Raw genomic sequence first — 21,898 nt, forward strand, 5'->3', positions numbered from 1 at the left:
ATAAACAAGGACTATTTTTCTAGCTGGTTTGCAAAGAACATTCTCAATAGTTCCTCAGGGTCCTATGACCTCATGCTATAGTTAAGGAGAAAGAAGTCCTATTGAAATGGCCACAGTTAACATGTTTAACTAAACCCATGCTGAGAAAATTGTCTGCATGAAATGAATGACTTGCTGTTAAGAGAGTCAAGCTGTGGGAGAAGACCAGGTTTGAGTAGGGCCAATAATCAGGAAAAATTACTCAACAGCCACTTACAGAAGGACGCCTGTCTGCATGGCCTGGAGGCAGGTGCCTGGAAGGTCGACGAGGCCAGGACCAGGTGACGCATCTGGTTTCCCTTCCTGACACACGAGTGCAGGGTTTGGTCCCCACAGGCTGGCTCTGACGACAGCCCGGAGCCGAGTCTGGTTCCTGAGGGCAGCGGCCCCGGGATTCCCCAGTCCTTTTTTATTCCATAAAGGGACAAGAAAGGACAAACCAGAATGAGAAGGAGAAATTGTGAAGGACAGAGGGAGGGTGGCTGATGGGACGAGATGGCCTCAGGGAGCTGTGAAGAGTGACGGGGGAGGGCTGCGTGGGGGGGACGAGGTCGCAGTGTCCACAGGGCCGGGGCCTCCTGGCGACCCAGGCTGCTGCGGCCCTGCAGCGGTTCTGTGCTCCTCCAGGGCTTCTGCCGTGGCCCGGACGCCAGCATGCTGTCAGGCAGGGGTGGACAGAGCCTGGCAGCCTGGGTGAGCCAACCTGCCCTGAGCAACCCCCGCTTCACCCCACATTGTGAGAGGCCTCGTGGGGACATCCCAAGGCCTGGGGAGTAGGCCACCACTGTGAGCAGCACTTTCCAAAGGCTGGATCTCTAGCAAATCCATCTTGTTTGGTTTCTGTGACCGTGTGACAAGCCACTTCAGCAGCTAGAAGCAGCAGTCATTTCCAGGGACTGCGGGCCATCTGGCTCAGGTCGGTGGCTGTCTGTCTGTGACTGGGACTGTGGTCAGGGTGGAGGGGCCAGAGGTCCACCCAAGGCCGCAGTAGCGCTGCCACCAGCCGGCCAGTTGTTGAGGGCTGTGTCTGTTCCACGCCACCACCCACGAGGCTTGGTATTGCCACATGGCATCTGGGTTCTAAGTGGAACCACTGGGTTAATAATTACATAGCATTCTGTCAAGAGGCATTCCCAGACCCTTTCTCAACTATGTCTTTATCATCATGTTTTAGTGAAATTATGTTTTTATTTTGGCATGCTCATCCCTCTCTCCAGTTATAAGTTTTACCAGAACCAGAAATGTATTTACCTGAAACCTCTTATACCTGCTTTTCCCCTTGCGTGGTGCCTGGCACCAAGTGTCCAGCGCATGTCAGAACAGATGTAACGTTTAGGTTGTTTCCGATCCTTTCGCTTTTACAGTGTTAAAACGAAAACATAATTTTAAAATTTCCTGTTCTAATTAAAATTTCCCTAGAATTGTTCCTAGAAATGAAACTGCTGGCTCACAATATATGCATGTTTTAGACTCTTGCTATGTGTCTGCAAGCTACATTCCTCAGGGCCCATGCAACTTTATATCACCACTGGCAAACACCTTCATAGCAGCGTAGCCAGCATTTGGTGATTTAAATTTTGTGTTTTATCTTCATAAATCTGATAACCTATGAGACATTTCATTAGTGCTTTAATTTGCATTTTTGGATTCTTTTTACAATAAAGTAGGTGAAGTCTAGCTTGTCAAGTACATGTGTGATTCTGGTGTTGGCATGGAGTGTTACATTCAGCGTGGAACTCAGAGGCTGAAGGAAGCTGTGGGCTCGAGTGTGTGCTCTGGGACCCTGGGAGTCTTAGGTAGTCTGACAGCTCCTAGTGTGGGGCAGTCAGGCTGTATTCACACTCTCCCACCAAGCCTCTGGGTCCGTCAGAGAATAGAGCTAATTGCCAACCTAGTTACACTTTCTTATGAATTTATGAGCATTTTCCTGTAAGTGCAGAAGCTTCTTTGATGCTGGGTTGACGTTATACCAGTGAAGTACAGCCCACCCTGCATCAAGCTCTGCCCTGTTTTGTGAGAGCTGCTCGACACGCCTTGTACCTGCTTGTCACGCTGTCAGAACACTGTCATGATGCCCTGTGTCCTCCAAGTGTGTCGGAACTTGGGTGTCACACAGTGACAGACGCACAGGCACAGCGCAGGGAGACAAGTCAGAGGCACCGCCGGGGCGTGGGTCCTGACTGCGGGGGGCTGATCCGGACCTCCCTGCGGGAAGCCACAGGCTGAACAAGGCAAGGACTCAGGGGCAGCCTTGGTGGGAGCACACTGGGCGCTCTGTGCCCTGCGACCCCTCGTGGGTCTGTAACCCTCTCAGAGGAAACCTGGCACACCTGCAGAGTCAGAGCCCAGGGGCTGAAAGCAGCCGATGGCGCCGTCGGTGGCCACCCTTTCTGCTGCTTCCCTAATGGGTGACGGCGTGCGCTCCGAGGGGACCGTGATCAGCCTGCGGGGGTGCAGTGGGCCTGGCCCTGTGCTTCCTGCTCAGGGGTCACAGCACAGAGGAGGCCGGAGGCCCAGCCACCACCCCCTACCCCCCTGCCTCTGGGGCCGCCTGCCCGGCGCCTGGGCCCCTGCCTGTCCTGGAGGAGCACCCCTCACCTGGTCGGCACGGCACACCTCACGTTCTGAACGAGTTCCCATCCTGGAATTTGGCGTCACAGATGTTTTCTGGGAACGTGGTTCAGATGTCTGACCTCTGGCATGAGTCCTAGGACTCAGGTTTTAATGGTGTGCGATTGAGGTCAACGAGAAGTTGGGCAGAAAACCAGCCTGGGATGCTGTTTCTGCAGAGAAAGCTGCCTTCACGACGTGGGTTTTGCGTGGGCACCCTGTGTCTCAGGGCTGGCCCGTTGTGGGTGCTCAGCGCCGTCTCTGCTGCCGTGGTTCCTGGGGGCAGGCGTCACTTGCAGGAGGACCAGGCGCCAGCTCTCCCAGGCCCCTGCACCTGGTGTGCTCACCCGTCTCTCCAGTTATAAAGACAGACACTTCCTTCATCCGCGGCTAGACCTGAGGGCCTGGAGCCATGCGGTCAGGGTGGCTCTTGGGTATGCGGGGACCCCTGAAAAGGTGCAGGTGCAGGCGTGTTCTCTGCGGGCATCTGGGGTGCAGGCAGCAAGCACCCCAGAACTGGCCGCTCCACCCTCCGTGTGTGGGGAGCATCAGGAAGGTGACTGATTCGGTCATGGGGCAAGACATTTTGTCTCAGCTAAAATCGTGACTTTAGGGGACAACAGTTTGGTTAATTTTGAGTCCAGAAACACGAGACTTTGTTTCTCAAACTCCATAGCAAAAGCATTTTAAAAGGCAAAATGCGCTATAATGGTCAGGGTAGCACCTGTCCTTTGGTGCTTGGTGTTGGAGGAGGCGTTACCTCTCTGGAGCTGATGTGTTCTTTTCCTGGTTCGGGTTAGAGAGGCTTTGAGTCTGTGCTCTCAGGTTGTGGGCTGAAAATGACGTAACTCTTCAGGCTCAAATAAGTTTTTATGTGTTTCCCATTTTTCATCCAAATTGATTGGTGAAGCAGGGTCCTGATCTATTTTGCCTTTGGACATATTTGTTTTTTAAATAGGAAGCACTTAAGAAATTCAGGGTCAAGGTTTTGATAAAGAGGTAAATGTCTCTTAGAACAAAAACATCAATTAAAAAGGTCATTTGGAAATTTGATTGCAATTAGTTTCTATGAAGACATTAAACTATTTCAGGTTTCTTTGATGTTGATTTTACAATTTGTATCTATTAATGTGAGAACTGATACCAGTTGCATCATAGGATTTTAACAGAATCATGGTCATATTCTAATAAGATGTGATTCAGAAATTGTGTTCTTGAAAAGGGAACAAAGTGAGTGTTTGCACATAAATGGTATTTTGTTGTTGATTTGCTGTAATTTCAAATGCAGTTGAACACACTAAAGACATGCCTTTAAGTCCTGCTGACGTGTAGGGGCCCTGCCCTGTGGTGGGCGTGGCTGTCCTGCGCAGTCAGGCTGTGCCTCCACGGTTGGTGAGCCGCCATCCTCTGTCCGCAGTCGGCTGCCCTGCTTGGGGAAGGGTGGAGAGCCGCCGCCAGCCTCAGGCAGCGCCTGGCTGGCCTTTGAGGGCAGCCTGGTACAGGCGAGGGGCTCTGCTGGGCCGCTACTCCTGTGCCAACTGCTCACCCTGCCCAGAGGCCAAGCGGAGCAGGAGGGGCAGCAAGCAGGGCCTGTGGGCACAGGCCTCGTCTGCCAGGCCCCCGAGACCCTGGGCAGGGAGCCTGCATCCCACACCTCGCTTTATGTTTCGGTGGGGTTTATGTGCTGTGTGTCATCAGCATGGATGGGGGTCCCTGACGGGTGGCCCAGCGTCAGGAGACCCTCTTCTTTGTTTTGGTCTAAGGGCCTCCCTCCTTTATAACATGTCTTGTCATCTGCACCTCCCTGTGTTTTTTGGGGTCTTGGCTCCTGGATTCACTGGCAATGCTGTTCTGTTTCTCGTACCGCCTCTCATTCCTCCTCTCCTTCAATAAATTTGACTCACTTCCTGTTATAATTGAAGTCCACTTAGAATGTATGTCAGGAGACGCCAGTTCCCATTTTATTAGAAAGTTCTGTAGACTTTGGAGAGGTGGCTGTGTAATCAATAGTGGTAGCACTTTTTTATGGCAGTTGATTTGACCTGAGGAACAAATGATTTTTTTGAAGGCAGCTCCAGCCATTGAGGATTTGATGTCTTATTAGTCAGCCTGCTGGCTCCTGGCTGCTCTGTGAGTGGTCTCTACCATCCAGCCAGGCTCCCTCACCCTCCACCTAGGTCTAGGGGTGCGAGGCCCCTCTCCAGTTCTGCACATATCAGGTGGTAAGCACACATTCCTCTCTGCAGACATTAAAGTTAATTCCTCCCAAACTAAAGACTCCTTGATTTAGTAACCTGTGACATTTAAACGTGGTTCATGATTTTCATCTTCATTGGCTACTTAATTCTAGATCTTGTTCTTTCTTAGAAATATTTCATAACTTCAAAGGAAACCCATTTCAACTGTCACTTCAACTCAAACATCATTGCTCTTTGGGATTTTCACTTCTTGTCTGTTAAGAACTGTTTGGTGCCTCATTTTGTGGATTTACTTTGCAAACCCACACGTCTGACTAGTGCAGCGAGGAGCAGCCTCAGCTGACACAGTTGTTATTGAAGACAGTCCACAGGGCAGTCCTGGACCTGGGAGCTGGTGGACACGCTTCTGGGGAGCACTGGCCCGGACCTGGGAGCTGGTGGACATGCTTCTGGGGAGCACTGGCCCGACCCCTCTTGTCTCCTTGCGTCATGGAGGAAGCAGCGGAGAAGGTCAGTCCTGGTAAAGTGGGCCTTGTCTCCCCTTTGTGGGGAGCATCTGAGCACCTGTCCCAGGCCGTCATAGCTGCTGTAGATGCTTGCTGTCATATAAGCCTTAGTCTTTCACAGTGAACACAAACAGCTTTCTCATGTGGTACCTGGGACACGTGCTGTATCACATGTCCCTCTTCACGTGTGCACACAGGTGGCTCTCACACCTCCTGCTTTTCGGTGCTCAGACATCTCTCCCCATCATGGTTCTGCATCTTGAGGTAACTGCACCAGGCTGAGAAGTGCCCGGACCGGAGCCGCTCCATTTCGATAATTCCACGATGCAAGCTTTCACCAAGAGTCTCAGGCAGAAGAGTGCTGTCTCCCTGTGTCTGGAGTATGACCCTCCCATCTGGATGGGGACCAAGAAGAGTTTGCTGCCCTCACCTGGTAGTGGAGACCACTTCTGGGTTGAAGGTGAGTCACTGATGCCAGGATTTAGTGATTCTGTGGAGCATGGCTGCTTCTGCTGTGGACTCTGTGAACGGTCCGCAGACTTGGCTGCGGTGTGACTGTGCTCATAGAGATGAGAGCAGTTTGCGTTCTGCCGTGTGCCCTCCCCTCAGTGTGCTGTGCGCTGCTGCTTCTGCCCACTGCAGTTGGACGCAGGGCCGGCACTTCCCCGCGGCGTCCAGGGTGATGTGCACATACTGGTTTCCACTCTAAGTGCAGCCCGCTGCCACTCACCCTAGTTAGTGAGAGCCTGCTCAGTGCAGCCAGCAGGTTTCAGAAGCCTTCCACACATACCGTCTCTCCTGATGCTGTGCTGAATCTCACAGGGCGACGAGGCCTCGGGGATTGTGACCGTGTAGTTTATTGGCCAAGTCGGGGTGTGTTTGAGAGTGAGAGGGATCCTAGTAACAGTGTGATTGGCGTCTGGACTGACAACACTGGGACGTCTGGTCACTGATGTTAGGAATTGTAGGGTTTAAAGGGCTGAAAACCCACTCACACTGTCTGCAGCAAAATGAGAGGCTGGTTGGTCCACACTGCCCTCCAGCTCTGGGCTCACATGCGTGTCCACACTCTGGAGCTGGACAGAATCTCTCTGCAGATTTAAAGTTCCTAAGACGGGTATCTGTTTGGCCCAGCATGGACGGGGTCCACCCTGCTTCACCCTGTATCACAGGCTGCTCCCCGAGGCCCCGAGAGCAGGCAGAGAGACTAATCAGTCTCCCACTGGGACAAGGTGTCCTTACACACATCTCCTAGATGAATAAACTGGGAGGAAGAGGTGTGGTAACTTGCCAAAGGCACCTTGTAAGCTCAGATGGAAAACCAAAGGGCTTGTTTGTCCTGGAAGTTTGTTCCTGTGATGGTCGTGTGTTTACAGAGCAATTGATACTAATTTCAATATTAATTTATTCCTGAATAAAGGGTTCCGGTGAGGGCGACATCTTAAATATTGAGAAGAGGTGGTTGTGCTTGACATTAGAAGCACAAGGAGGCTCCCAGTGCATGTGGTTTCCTAATTTTCCGGCAAGTAAAGATCAGAAGCTGCCAGCCATAAAGTACAATACATTTTGGGAAATGATCACAGAAGCAGAGCTGAGGTGACCTATTTCATTTCTAGGTGACAGGAATGCTCCGTGAGACACAGACAGGATTTGGCCTGTGGCCTGTGATGTTCTCTTACTGACTTTCAGCAGAGACTCCCTGTTGTCAGTGGGTTGGGTCTACTGTGCTGAGCTCAGCTAACATCTTTGGACTAGTCATTGGAGTGGCTTTCCCCTAATTATAGACCAACAAGTTATGGGCAAGCAGAAACCCGTGTTGGCAGCCAGAGGCCTGGATAAACCTTTTTATCACTGATGTGATAAAAAGAGTTCAGGAGTCAAAATAATTTGCTAAATTCGTAACTCAGCTAAGACTCAGAAATACTTAGGGTCAAATTGTTAGGTAGTTAGAATAGGAAACAGGAGTCCACAATGGTGGTGGCTAAGACAAGGAGGGAAAAGCCCGCGAAAATGGAACAAAGGAAGGTCCCAGGACCTGAGTGAGGACCGCGGGTGGAACAAACAGCACTCCTGGCCAGCCCAGTTTACACAGGGCAGGCCTAGGGGAGGAAAAAAGCATATAGAAAGAGGAGCCAAAGCGCGCGCTCTCTCCCTCCCGCGCGCTGGCGCGCTCCCCCACTCTCTCCTCTTCGCGTCTTTGGGTCGGCATGCCCTCACGCCTCGAGGATGGAGTCTCTTGCTATTTTCTAAATAAAATAGAGCTGTAACACTGATTTGTCTAAGAGCTGTAACACGGTCTGTCCAAGACCTGAGAGCTGTGACGTGCCGAGGGCTTTAATGTCCAACACTCCAAATCTTGGTTGTGACGAGACAGAACCAAGGTGCATACACTCACCTGACATCTGTGGAGCCGTGACTCAGGTTTAACCTGGCTGAAACAGCCTCGGCGCAGCTCCCGCAAGGAGGTTTTCTTCACGTTCGGCTTTAACCGCGGGAGCTTTCTCTGTGTTGGGCTCCTGCTGGGCGTGGCCTCCTCCTTTCGGGGACACCTCGGTTCTATGCTTTTTTCCTCCCCCAGAAAGGCTGTATATTGTCACCCTGCTTATTTAACTTATATGCAGAGTACATTGTGTGAGATGCCAGACTGGATGAAGTACAAGCTGGAATCAAGATTTCCAGGAGAAATACCAATAACCTCAGATATGCAAATGACACCACCTTATGGCAGAAAGTGAACAGGAACTAAAAAGCCTCTTGATGAAGGTGAAAGAGGAGAGTGAAAAGGTTGGCTTAAAACTCAACATTCAGAAAACTAAGACCATGGCATCTGGTCCCATCACTTCATGGCAAACAGAAAGAGAAAAAGTGGAAGCAGTGACAGATTTTATTTTCTTGAGCTCCAACAAAATCACTGTGAATGGTGACTGCAGCCATGAAATTAAAAGACGCTTGCTCCTTGGAAGAAAAGCTATGACTAACCTAGAGAGCATATTAAAAAGCACAGATGTTACTTTGCCAACAAAGGTCCATCTAGTCAAAGCTATGGTTTTTCCAGTTGTCATGTATAGATGTGAGAGTTGGACTATAAAGAAAGCTGAGCACTGGAGAATTGATGCTTTTGAACTGTGGTGTTGGAGAAGACTCTTGAGAGTCCCTTGGACTGTGAGGAAATACAACCAGTCCATTCTAAAGGAAATCAGCCCTGAATATTCATTGGAAGGACTGATGCTGAAGCTGAAACTCTGATACTTTGGCCACCTGATGGGAAGAGCTGACTCATTTGAAAAGACCCTGATGCTGGGAAGGACTGAAGGCAGGAGGAGAAGGGGACAACAGAGGATGAGATGGGTTGATGGCATTACTGACTCAATGGACATGAGTTTGAGTAAACCCCGGGAGTTGGCGATGGACAGGGAGGCCTGGCGTGCTGCAGTCCATGGGGTCTCAAGGAGTCGAACACGACTAAGTGACTGAACTGAACTGACCTGATGGAGAAGATGCAGCAGAGGGTCAGGGCAGGCCGGGCAGGCTCATGGGGCCTGTGAACGAACAGTGAGGTCGCCAGGTCTTCCTAGCTGTGAGCATCGCAGGCCTAGCTGGAACCTCCATGAGAAAGACAAAGTGAGACAGAATTGGACCTTCTAGGAAGCTCTTAGGCACCGTGGGCGCTCATAGTGGATGTTCTCTCTGGACCAGACGGCAGGTGACGAGGGCAGGAGGCCTTGTGTGCAGGTGCCTAGTGGTGAGGGAGCCGCCTGTGCTGACGGGACCCATGTAGCCTGGACCTACGGTTGACAAGCTGGTCCCCAGAGCTCTGGATACCTCAGATCACCACTCCATCCTGCGAAGTAAGAGCTGGGGTCCTTGTGGCAACATGGGCAGCCGTCATTTTCCTCAGCCTCAGCCCACCAAGTGTCAACACCTCTCCTTTGATGACCACAGTGATCAGATCACTGTAAACAGTGGAGCACTATGTTTGCTGAATGTTTCTGGTTTGGTTCTACAGACAGTGATTCTCACTTCCTTGATGCATCACGGGCTATATGACATCCAGACCCTCATCCTGTGATCTAAACCACTGGCTGTGCTGCAGGTTTTCTAACCATGTTTTTCTTTTCTTTGCAGGTCACTTATATTAAAGACAATTTTCTTCATTTGTCACTGCATTCATCTTCATATCTGGAAACTGAAAAAAATTCACAACAATGGCAGAAGACCACAAGTTCTGTTACTGTTTACATATTAATTTTGTCATTTTCAATAAAAAATGTTGAAAAGTGAAATTAAACTTAATAAAATAAATTGAAATAAATTATTTGGTATGACTCAGATTTCTTCTTTTTTTAAGTTCAGCTTTATTTAGGTGTAATTGATAGAAAATTGTGAGATATGTGTGTGTCATGGTGATTTGATAACATCGTATTAACACACCTACCACCTCACATATTCAGTATTCATATTTTTTTTGTTGGTGATGAGGACTTTTGTTATTGTGGTAACAATGTCAGTGGTTAGCAAATGTCAGTGGTACGGTACAGTGTCACCACCTGTTTAAATCAGATTCTCGATCTTTTCCGTCTCAGAGCTGAAGGTCCGACCTGTTTACCGGCTGTCTCCCCACCCCCGAGTAGAAACTCTGTTTCTCAAAGTTTGACTTGTTAGTTTTTGTTCTGAATGTAAGTGATGCTGTGCAGTATTTGTCATTCTCTGTCTGACTGACTTCATTCAGCATAATGCCCTCAGGTCCATCCATGTTGTCACAGGAGCGAGATTTCTTTCTTTCTCATGGCTGAATGATAGTCCATCATGTGTGTGTGTGTATACTGTATATATATATACTGTATATGTATAAATATGCTGTACTTTTTCATCTGTTCATCCATCGATGAACACTCAGGTTGTTTCCATGATGGCTCAAATTTCTTATCTGAGCAAAATGCAACATTTGTAAATAAACTTTATTCATATGTAAGCTAACATTTAATGTCAATCTAATCATACTGGTATCTTATTCAGCTGAAATATTTGCTAAAATACCCACAAGGGTAGTGACAAGTTTTAAAGTGGGTACTGTAACTGTTCCCCCAACAATTATGTGGTCATTTCTCCCTGTTTTGGGGACTCTGTGGATGATCACTGAAACTAGAAATGTCCGCGTTGATTCATTCATCACCCCCACATTTAACCAGCGTGAGCAGCCAGTGCGGGCTCCCCGGTCTTTCCTGGAGGGAAGACTCAGAATGAGCCCGCCTCTGACCTCAGGAGGTGGAGGGTCTCAGCCCGACCTTCAGCAGAGCCACATGGCCTCCTGGGAACGGTGAGTTGTTTTTTGTTGTTTCAAAAATAGTAAACTTTTAAGAAAAGCTGTTTTCCTTCCAGGCCGGGGGGTCTTCTGCCTGCTCTGTTTTCAGAGCCCCCACCCCACATTGCCACTGCATCACAGAGTCCCCCGATGTGTTGGGGTGCAGCCTGTGCCCCGTATGGAACAAGCTCGCCTACTTCACAGATGTCCTGGGAAACCCGGGCAGCGAGGTCTGGGGCCGGAGACCTGGGCGGCGGGCACCGGGCAGGTGGAGGTGCCCAGAGCCGCCTGTTATTGCCAGCGAGATGGCCAGCCACCCTGCCCAGTCTGGGCAGTCCTGCCTGGGAGGTGGTCCTGCCGGCCCCACCCACCCCAGTCTGGCCAGTATCACCAGCAGGACGCTCCTGTCAGCTCTGCCTGGTCTGGTCAGTCCTACCATCGAGGTGGTCCTGTCAGCACCCCCTCCTTAGTCTGGTCAGTCCTCCCAGACTAGGTCAGCCAGCCGAGCACCCTTGAAGTGGGGCACTCCAATTCCTCTAAAGTGCCCTGAGGTCATTTTCAAAGCATGCACAAAATCTGTGATCCCTTCAGAAAGTGCATTAATGCAAAAGACCGGAAGTGCTTAAATGAGTCTGTTTTTATTAAGAATAATTTTACCAAAAAAAAATAAAAATCATTCTGGTGCTTGGACGATTTATCCAGTACATTTAAAACAAGGTTTTTAAAATAGTCCATGAATCCACTGCTGACCACCATTTCCGGTCTGCATCTTCAGCCCTGAACAAGCAAGTCTGCCCGCTGAATGAGAGTCTGTGCTCCTGGAGGAGTCCGTGGGACTCTCACCCCTGCTCAGCGATGGTTTTAAAGTCTGTGTCCAGCATGTGACTTAGTAACACGCGTTTCTGAAAAGACCTCTGCCTCTGGGCCGTTTGGCCAGCTTCAGTCATTGAGGACTGGGCATTGTGTTTGGGTCATTTATTGAAAGTGAGCCTCTGGAGCCTGGGGTGTCTGCCTGTGGTGGGAGCAGCAGGTGCCAGGACGCAGGATGCTGTCCGGTGAGGGGCTCAGCAGGCCATGTCTCAAGTCACGTAGAGGTAGCCTCCACCTCAGGCTTGGCATGACCTTAGTGCTTGGCATGCTAAGTGCATGGTAGAGGACCCAGAGTGTGCATTGATTTAAACGTTTTCTGATCAGGTTTTCTTTTTAGGTTGCTGTGTGCTGGAAGGTTTTACCACAGCCTAGAAGCCAGATGCTGGACGTGGATGAGAAGAGACTGGGATACTGGCATCAGCTCCTCCTCCTGTTAAAGTGCAAGTCCCTCCTGGGGGTGGGGAGGGCCTCTGGAGAAGCAGGCATGTTCTATTCTTCCTGGAAGCGGCCTTTTGTCACCAGAGTGTCATGGCTCTGAGAAGTGATGCACTTGTGCCCAGGCCTCAGAAATGAACCACAGTGTTGCTGACAATCATGTACTTGGGGATGGCAACTTCTCAAGACAAATAAAGTGTCACGACGTCCTTGTGTGCCCCACGTCCTGCCCTGAGTGCTGTGTTCTCGTGGCTGCCAGGCTGTTTCTCAGGAGATGAGTCTGTGCCGGGCAGTGAGTGCTCTGTGCCTGGAAGGTGACCCGGCTGAGCAGGGGGCAGGCTTGGGGTCGCAGGGCAGCGCCCCATCCACACGCACAGGGTGGGCCTCGGAGCCCCAGCCCCTCGCCCCCCGGCCCCGGCTCCAGGCTCGCAGCACACGCTTCTCATAGCAGACACATGGCTCAGGCCACTTGTATCCGTGTTGGGGGAGAGGGGCGGACAGGTGAATGAAGCCCAGAAACACAGAGGAAGCTGGAAGCAGATCTAAGTGTGTGTTCAGAGCTCTAGTTCCTGCCTTGCACGTTGGCCTGTTCATTCAGGAGGTGAACAAACACACTGCCAGAACTAGCTGCGGACAGAGCAGCAGACCCCAGGTGCTGTGGAGCCCACGCATCTGGTCTCCCGGACAGCTGTGTTCAGGGGCAGCGTGAATTAGTCAGGTGTGTGGGGAAGGCAGGTACCTGGTGAGGCGGGAGCGGGGCGCCTGCGAAAGGTGCGGACGTGGCCTGACTGCTTGGTGGAGACCTGGAGCTTGGTGCTGTTCTGCTCAGAGGAGTGACTGTATTGTCAGGAGGTCCCTCTGGATGGGAGGCCGGTGGCACGGATGGGACGTGCTGGAGACTGTGAGGTCAGCCAGGAGGCCGTCGAGAGATGGGACCAGGGAGACACAAGTAAAATCAGAGTGCAGATGTGCTCAGCACAGGGACCCTCGGAAACTAGAGGATGGGGTTATCTTCCGTGACTGTGTCTGGAAGCAGCTTGCTGCTGCTGGATATGGACATGTGGTTACCTTCTCCTGGGGATGCTCGGGCTCACTCTCTTCCTCATTGGCCCAACGGGGTCCCCAGATGTGCAGGGAGGCTCTGTGACCTGTGCCGTGTCCCGCTGCCTGGACTTCATCTCCGTGCCGAGTTGCCCTGCAGTGTTTTCACCCTGGGCAGTGGACAGGTGGAGGCCTGGTGTTGCCTTCAGGACGAAGGAGCGGAGGAAGCTTGGAGCGCTGCCTCCCTAGGGCACAGGGACCCTCCCACCTCACCCCTCTGCCGACTGCCCCCGTTTTATTTACCACCCCTTGGGAAGCCTTGGGAAGCCTGTCTACACCTACACGTCTTACTCAAACCCTTCAGGAGAGTGAGTAGCCCATCATTGGGGGCCAGCATTGCCCCCACTCTAATTTGGCTGTCAGACTTTCAGGGTCTCTCCTTGACCCCCGCCCCCTGGAGCCCAGTAGGGCCTGCTTGTGTGGATTGTAGGGGATGGTATCGGCCCTGATGTTTCCTGGAGGCGGGACATGCCTGCGAGGGCCCAGGGGCTACCTGTGCATTACTCGCAAAGGCCTCGCTAGGGGGCACCTCTGCAGTGTGTTCAGTGCCTGTGGTTCCTGGGAGCCACGTGCGTTGCTCAGTGAGCGACAGCTGGCTCCTTGGAGAGCTGTCATCCTAGAAGGTTAACCAAAGAGAAACACGCAGACCTGGCTTCCGGAACCTCCTGAGACCACTCAGGTGTTCAAGCCAACACCTTCCTGCTGGTCCGACAAACACTATAGGCCCCAGGCTCAAGGGGTTCTTACTGTCACTCAGACAGCTGAGGCCCCCACCCCCGAGTTGCTGATTCAGTAGGTTGGGTGGGGGGCACAGCGGCTGTGGTTTTGGTGCGTTGCCAGGTGGCACCTGCATTGTTGGTCCAGTGATCACAGCTGAGAACTGCTGGTCTAAGCTGAGGCCTTGCAGACAGAAAGGTGGCAGGTTTCCCAGGCACGGAGCCAACAGGTTAATTCAGGGCAGGGGAACCCCATGTGGAGCTGCAGAGCTGAGAGACTACCAGGTTAATGTGCTTGTGAGCCACAAGTGGATCATGTCATGTCAGGTGGGCCGGTGTGCGTCCATGGGCAGGGTGACATGTCAGGTGGGCCGGGTGTGTGTCCGTGGGCAGGGTGACGTTTCAGGTGGGCCGGGTGTGCATCCGTGGGCAGGGTGACGTGTCAGGTGGGCCGGGTGTGTGTCCGTGGGCAGGGTGACATATCAGGTGGGCTGGGTGTGAGTCCGTGGGCAGGGTGACATGTCAGGTGGGCCGAGTGTGCGTCCATGGGCAGGGTGTGGTGTCAGGTGGGCCGGGTGTGTGTCCGTGGGCAGGGTGTCCTGTCAGGTGGGCCGGGTGTGCGTCCGTGGGCAGGGTGTGGTGTCAGGTGGGCCGGGTGTGCGTCCGTGGAAGGTGTCCTGTCAGGTTGGGTCCGGGTGGTGCGTCCGTGGGCAGGGTGTCTGTCCAGGTGGGTCGGGTGGTGTTCGTGGGCAGGGTGACATTCAGGGTGGCCCGGGTTGTGCGTCCGAGGGCAGGGTGTCCTGCTCCATGGGCCGGGGTGCGTTCCGTGGGCAGGTGTGACTGTCAGGTGGGGAGTCCGGGTGTGTGTCCGTGGGCAGCGGGTGTGGTTGTAGGTGGGCCGCGTGTGCGTCCGTGGGCAGGTTGTGGTCAGTGGCCGGGTGTGCGTCCGTGGCAGGGCGTGTCCTGTCAGGTGGCCGGGTGTGCGTCCGTGGGCAGGGTGTCCTGTCTAGGTGGGCCGGGTGTGTGTCCGTGGGCAGGTGACATGTCAGGTGGGCCGGGTGTGGTCCGTGGGCAGGGTGTCCTGTCAGGGGGCCGGGTGTGCGTCCGTGGGCAGGGTGACGTTCAGGTGGGCCGGGTGTGTGTCCGTGGGCAGGGTGTGGTGTCAGGTGGGCCGGGTGTGCGTCCGTGGGCAGGGTGTGGTGTCAGGTGGGCCGGGTGTGCATCCATGGGCAGGGTGTCCTGTCAGGTGGGCCGGGTGTGCTGTCCGTGGGCAGGGTGTGGTGTCAGGTGGCCGGGTGTGCGTCCGTGGCAGGGTGACGTTTTCAGGTGGCCGGGTGTGCATCCGTGGGCAGGGTGACGTGTTAGGTGGGCCGGGTGTGTGTCCGTGGGCAGGGTGACATGTCAGGTGGGCCGGGTGTGCGTCCATGGGCAGGGTGACATGTCAGGTGGGCCGGGTGTGCATCCGTGGGCAGGGTGACATGTCAGGTGGGCCGGGTGTGCGTCCATGGGCAGGGTGTGGTGTCAGGTGGGCCGGGTGTGCGTCCGTGGGCAGGGTGACGTGTCAGGTGGGCCGGGTGTGTGTCCGTGGGCAGGGTGTCCTGTCAGGTGGGCCGGGTGTGCATCCGTGGGCAGGGTGACGTGTCAGGTGGGCCGGGTGTGTGTCCGTGGGCAGGGTGTCCTGTCAGGTGGGCCGGGTGTGCGTCCGTGGGCAGGGTGTCCTGTCAGGTGGGCCGGGTGTGTGTCCGTGGGCAGGGTGTCCTGTCAGGTGGGCTGGGTGTGCGTCCGTGGGCAGGGTGTGGTGTCAGGTGGGCCGGGTGTGCATCCGTGGGCAGGGTGTGGTGTCAGGTGGGCTGGGTGTGCGTCCGTGGGCAGGGTGACCTGTCAGGTGAGCCGGGGGTGGGTTTCTGGGCAGGGTTGGTAGGTGCAGAGCCTATGTGGATGGGGAGACTGGTGGCTGGTGGTCCTCCGTCATATGCTTGATGAGGGTATTTAACTGCTGGGACGTGTCTTCCAGGTAACTCTTTACCTTTGTGTTCTGGTGGCCTGGTTCTGGTGAGTTCTGTCCAAGAATGACCCCAGGCCCTGGAGTCTGTGGTGTCTTGTGTGCCAGGAGCTTCAGACAGCACCCTTAACTTGAGGAAAGAAATAACAAAAATGTCATCGGCCTCCCATGAAATTACAATTTTCATATCCCTGGAGGAGCCTCTACTAGACACCAAATTGGAAACCAAGTGGCAGAACAGGATAATTCTTAAATAGCATTTAGGGCAATAAATAAATATTAAAAGTTAGCAGTAATCCTCAGAAAGTAAGTCCCTTATGAGTTTCCTAATTTGGGTAAATTAAAAGACCTCTCTGGTTCTTAATTTAATTTTGCGGCTTTCTTCCCTGTGGCCTCCATGTCTGTGTGAAATTAGACTTTTGGAAGGAATAATAGAACTGCAACCAAATCTGAAAATAGGTGAAGGTCCAGATGATGGCGTGGGGCAGGATTGTTCACGTAGCTGTGACCCGATGTTTGTTCGCAGCAAACTTGGTCGTTTCTCAGAAAAGCAGGCTGTTTAGCAAGGAGGTCTGAGGATTCTGTGGGTGGTGTCATGTGCCTGTGGGTTTCTCAGGGGTTTCCATCTGCTTGAGGGACTAGTGTTTGTCTCATTATACCCACTTTTTATGCCTTCAAGGGCCTGACTTGGTGGAACGATCCCAAGGTGAATACTTGTCTGTGATTTTCCAGAAATTCTGTCTTAGCCCTGATGTCCTCGCTTGGGCCGTGCTCCAAGCAGGGATGACCCCTGTGGAAACGCCGGTGTCAGGATGGGCTGGACAGTAGCCGCATGAATCCAGCAGAGAGCTGCTCTCAGCACTTGACTGGAGACCCGGAGAGGCCTTTCCTTGGGGGGTGGGCGGTGTCAGTGGGTCTTGGCCCCTGTGATCCCGGCGAACTTGATGGGCAGGAGGTGCGTAAACGAGGTGCGTGGGACGTGCCCAGACCTTCACTTCGGTCAGTTTCTGTTACGGGCCGAGGATGCATTTCGAATTTTTGCCGGATCTGGAGAGGACACCTTTGGAATTTTCGCCGGATCTGGGGAGAGGTGCAGAATTTTCTTCCTTCTCCTTTAGGGCAGGTATTTGCCCTTGACCCTTGATGTGGCTGATTTTAAATAAAATTAGAAGGTGAGATGTAACTGTAGGGTCACTGAAATTTGGGAAAATAAGACAGGCTCAGCATTAGCACCTATCAGCTGATTTTACCAGGGAATGGACATCTTCTTTCAGGACAGCTTCAAGCTCATCATGTCAAAGCTATGCTGTTATCCTTTATCCTAGAAGCGCTGGGGGTCAGTCGCGTGGACTTGTTAACACGGGTCTTGCCACGTGTTCAGGCTCTGATCACAAGCTTCCTGAAGGGGTTTGGTTAGAACCTGCCCCTTGTGTTCCTGTCCCTCGGTGCCTGCCAGGATCTCCCCGACCCGCTGTGACTGCATCCCTGCTTGTGCGCCTGCGGCGGCCTTGCACACAGACCTGGCAGTCCCACCCATCTGAACACGCAGCTGTCTTTCCCAGGCTTTCTCCCCACTGGAGTGAGGACCTGCGTCCTGGGGGGCTTGCCAGCACACCTGACCGTGGGGCCTGGACGTGGCAGGGCGCTCCCCCAACTCAGCTCCTCTGTCGGCTACTCTTGGGGCCTCGTGTGGCCCTTAGAGTTCCTGGAACCTTTCCTCATGTTTCCACATCACATCTTGTTGCTGTCAGTGTGCCAAGAGGGTCCCCCCTTTTTAAAAACTGGACGCCTCTTGTCGGGTGGATCAGAGAGTCAGAGCCAGGCTGTGATGCTGATGTCGATGCAGGGAAACATCACTGCTGAGTTGATCGCGTTCTGGACAGATGTGCTCGACCCTTCCCCTGCTCCTGGATTTTCCACAGAGTTGGGGGCCGTGGCCTCCGTACTGGATGTGCCTGAGAGCAGTAGGACAGTGGTGAGCTGGGAGGTGTCTGGAGGAGGCGGCCTGCCTGAGGGCGGGAGGGGCCTCTTCCCAGGCTCCTTGCTGCCACAAGGCATGGGCTCCACGTCTGCTGTAGGAGCTACTGGCAGGTGGGGGCGAGTCCCGGAGCGATGGCTGTTCCTGGCCTGCTGTGGCCGCCCCGGACAGCTCCCCGAGAACCCCAGTTAGGACGTGTGTGTCCCCTAGGTGGAGCCGTCCACCTGCCTGTGGAGTCAGCACCGGCCCCAAAAGGGAGGGCTTCTGTGCCAGCCGGCGGGGGACCCTGTGGGCATCGCCCCCAGGTGGGCTCTGTCCGCCTTCCTTTCCCCTCAGACTGGCCAGAGGCTGCGGCCCCAGCCGCGCCCCCCACAGCACACTCGCGGGTGCAGCGTCTGTGTGGATGGCTTCGTGCGCCCGGTCATGGCCTGGGGGTTGGAAGGCATCACGCGTCTCTGGCAGGAAGAAGGTCCCGGCTGGGTTCCTGCGAGTTCTCAGGAAACACTCTTCATGACTTGGAGTCTGTAATGATTCAGCTTCTGACCGTGAGTCTGTTGGCTGCTTACCGTCTTTATCTCGTGAAAGTGAGCCCCGCAAGGAGAGCAGTGCCTGGCGTGCCTGGCGTGGTCTGCAGCAGGTGCACATGAGAGAGGGCAGCGAGCAGAGCCCCAGGAGCCTCCCAGACACAGGGCCCTAACCCTCCTTCCAGTAAGCCCAGGCTCCGGTCTCCTGTGCTGGCAGGACCCGGGGCTGCAGCCCCCCTCTTCCCCAGCCCCCGGGGTCCTGGCCTCCAAGCTGATTCTCAGCCCCGTGAGCTCCCCCATCCATGCCTCCTGGGGCTCACCTGTCACCTCACCCCGTTCCTGGATCCCCTCCTTTACTTCCGATGCTTTTATCTCTGTTTGACATGCATGTTCCTGACTGTGTCAGAGGCCGCAACACGTAAATCTCTTTTCTTCCTCTTTTCTCCCCATGAGAAGGTGAGCACATTTGCTCTGTTCCTCACTTCCTTCAAGAGACCATCAGCTCAGCGGGACGCGCTCTCCTCTACCTTGCTGTTTGCTCTATGGTGCATGCAGAGGGCCTGGCGCGGGAGGGGCCTCCAGCCGCGTCCTGGAGAGAGCTTCCCGGTGCCGGGCTCCCCGCCCAGGTCTCGGGGCTGCACCTGGCCCCGCCACCGTGGTCCAGCTTCTGTGTGCTCGCGCATACAGTGAGGGGTGCAGGAGATGAATGTTACGGGGTTTGGTTGGTGGAGGAGGTCTAGATGAGGAAGACTAGAAATTTGCTATTCAATTTTGTTGATTTATTCTATTATAAATTATGACAAGCAACCCAGCAGTAGCAAAGCTGTCCAGTTGCCAGTAAATTGGTGGTAAATAGAATAATACCAGGCGGTTATTAACAAAAACATTATTTTAGAAGCATAATGTGAGTTTAATTATCTTTATTTCCCTAATGGTTTCATTTCTGTTCTGCCTCTACTGCAGTCCCTAACTCTGTCTGGTATAAGAGCATTTGCTTTGCTGTTTTCCATCAAGAATGTCAAAATGTGCATCTTACCAGGATGCACATTGCACATCACCTCTAAGTTGGAAGTCACTTCTTCTTTGGATTTGAATTTGTGACCTGAAACCCCACGAGCGCCCCCCAGCCTGTGTGTATGTGGCTTTGCAGAGGTGGGTGTGTCCTTGGAACTGGCTCCATGAAGTGTCCTGTGTTAAAAAATTCACCAGAGATGCTCAAGTAATAATACATTCAAATGTGGGTATTTTGGTGGTTTTTCACATGATGTGTGTGTTTTCTCCACCTTGGTGCCCCCGAATCACACATGACATGTGTGAGCACGTGTGTGTAAGTGCATGTGTGTGCTGTCCCCCTCACATCAGTGTCTGTCCACATCCTCGGTTTCACGGGCATAAGTGCGGTGTAACACACTTCAAGCCCTGAGTCACAGAGACGCCCAAAGACCAGGCAGGGGGGTGGAGGCCATCGGTCCTCTGCTCACCGTGTGGCTCGCCTGGATGTCCAGGTGTCCAGTCACCGGTCACTGGGTGAGCGCCAGGTGGGCAGGCCCACGTGCATCTGCTTTTCCGTTCTGTCAGAACAGAATGTAAGGTCTGAAAAGAGTGGCACTAGGATATAATCCACCTTCTGTAACGCTGACTCCAGTACACATTTCAACAGACTTCAGCCTCCATGCAGAACTGGCCACCGTGCCAGCTGCACCACGACGGCGCGCCTTCCAGGACAGTCTCTGTCACCGGTGGGGGAAACCTGTCCCCATGAGTGGTCTCCACCCTCTCACCCCTCCCTCAGTTCCTGGCAGCTAATAACCTGCCTTCTGGTTCTGTATGTGAGCTTATTGGGAGCATTTTATATAAAAAATTATATGATATGTGGTCTTTGGCATGGCTTCTTTCTCTTAGCAAGGCTTCAAGTTTCATCTGTGTTTTAGGACATCTTAGCACCATTTATTGCCAAAGAATAACCATTATATGAATATGCCGTGTTTTATTTATCTCTTCATCAATGGATGGACGTTTGCGTTGTTTCTTTTTTTTTTTTTCTTACTGTTGTGTTTTGGATACTGTTGCTGTGAACAACATGTATGTGGACACGTGATTTCTTTTCTCTTCGTTATAAAACCAGAAGGAATCACTGGGTCATATGGTGACTCTGACTCCTGAGGAGCCCTGTGCTGGTCCCCACGTGACTGCACCATTTCGCATTCTCACTAGCAAATATGAGGATTATGCCTCCACATATTTGCCAACATTTGTTATCATCTGTCTCTTATGATAGACATTCTGTGAATGTACAGAGGTATCTGTAGTTTTAACCTGCATTTTCCTGAAAGATATCATGTTGAGAATCTTTTCGTGTGTTTATTGGCCACTTGTATATCTTCTTTGGAGAAATGTCTCTTCAGATCCTTTGCTGATTTTAAGAAATTGCATTATTTGTCTTTTTGTTATTGATTTGTAAGAACAATTAATAAATTCTGGATACAAGTTTCTTATCAGTTTATAATTTGCAAATGTTCTCTCCCATGTTGAGTGTTGTCTCTTGACTTTCGTTTTTTTTTAATTTTTATTTATTTATTTATTTTTAATTTAATTTTATTTTTTTTCCGTTTATTTTTATTAGTTGGAGGTTAATTACTTTACAGTATTGTAGTGGTTTTTGCCATACATTGACATGAATCAGCCATGGATTTACATGTATTCCCCATCCCGATCCCCCCTCCCACCTCCCTCCCTACCCCATCCCTCTGGGTCTTCCCAGTGCACCAGCCCGGAGCACTTGTCTCATGCATCCAACCTGGACTGGTGATCTGTTTCACCCTTGATAATATACATGTTTCGATGCTGTTCTCTCGAAACATCCCACCCTTGCCTTCTCCCACAGATTCCAAAAGTCTGTTCTGTACATCTGTGTCTCTTTTTCTGTTTTGCATATAGGGTTATCATTACCATCTTTCTAAATTCCATATATATGTGTTAGTATGCTGTAATGTTCTTTATCTTTCTGGCTTACTTCACTCTGTATAATGGGCTTCAGTTTCATCCATCTCATTAGGACTGATTCAAATGAATTCTTTTTAACGGCTGAGTAATATTCCATGGTGTATATGTACCACAGCTTCCTTATCCATTCATCTGCTGATGGGCATCTAGGTTGCTTCCATGTCCTGGCTATTATAAACAGTGCTGTGATGAACATTGGGGTGCATGTGTCTCTTTCAGATCTGGTTTCCTCAGTGTGTATGCCCAGAAGTGGGATAGCTGGGTCATATGGCAGTTCTATTTCCAGTTTTTTAAGAAATCTCCACACTGTTTTCCATAGCGGCTGTACTAGTTTGCATTCCCACCAACAGTGTAAGAGGGTTCCCTTTTCTCCACACCCTCTCCAGCATTTATTACTTGTAGACTTTTGGATAGCAGCCATCCTGACTGGCATGTAATGGTACCTCATTGTGGTTTTGATGTGCATTTCTCTGATAATGAGTGATGTTGAGCATCTTTTCATGTGTTTGTTAGCCATCTGTATGTCTTCTTTGGAGAAATGTCTGTTTAGTTCTTTGGCCCATTTTTTATTGGGTCATTTATTTTTCTGGAATTGAGTTGAAGTGCTTGTATAT

The 21,898-nt window shown here is 52.1% G+C and overlaps 1 protein-coding gene and 1 long non-coding RNA gene across 2 annotated transcripts in view; both read left to right on the forward strand.

Moving 5' to 3' along the window:
* Positions 1–21,898, forward strand: part of DLGAP2 (DLG associated protein 2) — a 590,155-nt gene that overhangs the window by 217,732 nt on the left and 350,525 nt on the right. The gene's annotated exons all lie outside the window — the stretch shown is intronic.
* On the forward strand, positions 5,233–9,587 carry LOC122432550. The gene is made up of 3 exons (XR_006266872.1): positions 5,233–5,357; positions 5,551–5,813; positions 9,479–9,587. It is a non-coding gene; the product is annotated as an uncharacterized LOC122432550 (long non-coding RNA).

Source organism: Cervus canadensis, chromosome 31 (genome assembly GCF_019320065.1).
Source record: "Cervus canadensis isolate Bull #8, Minnesota chromosome 31, ASM1932006v1, whole genome shotgun sequence".
Lineage (NCBI taxonomy): Eukaryota > Metazoa > Chordata > Mammalia > Artiodactyla > Cervidae > Cervus > Cervus canadensis.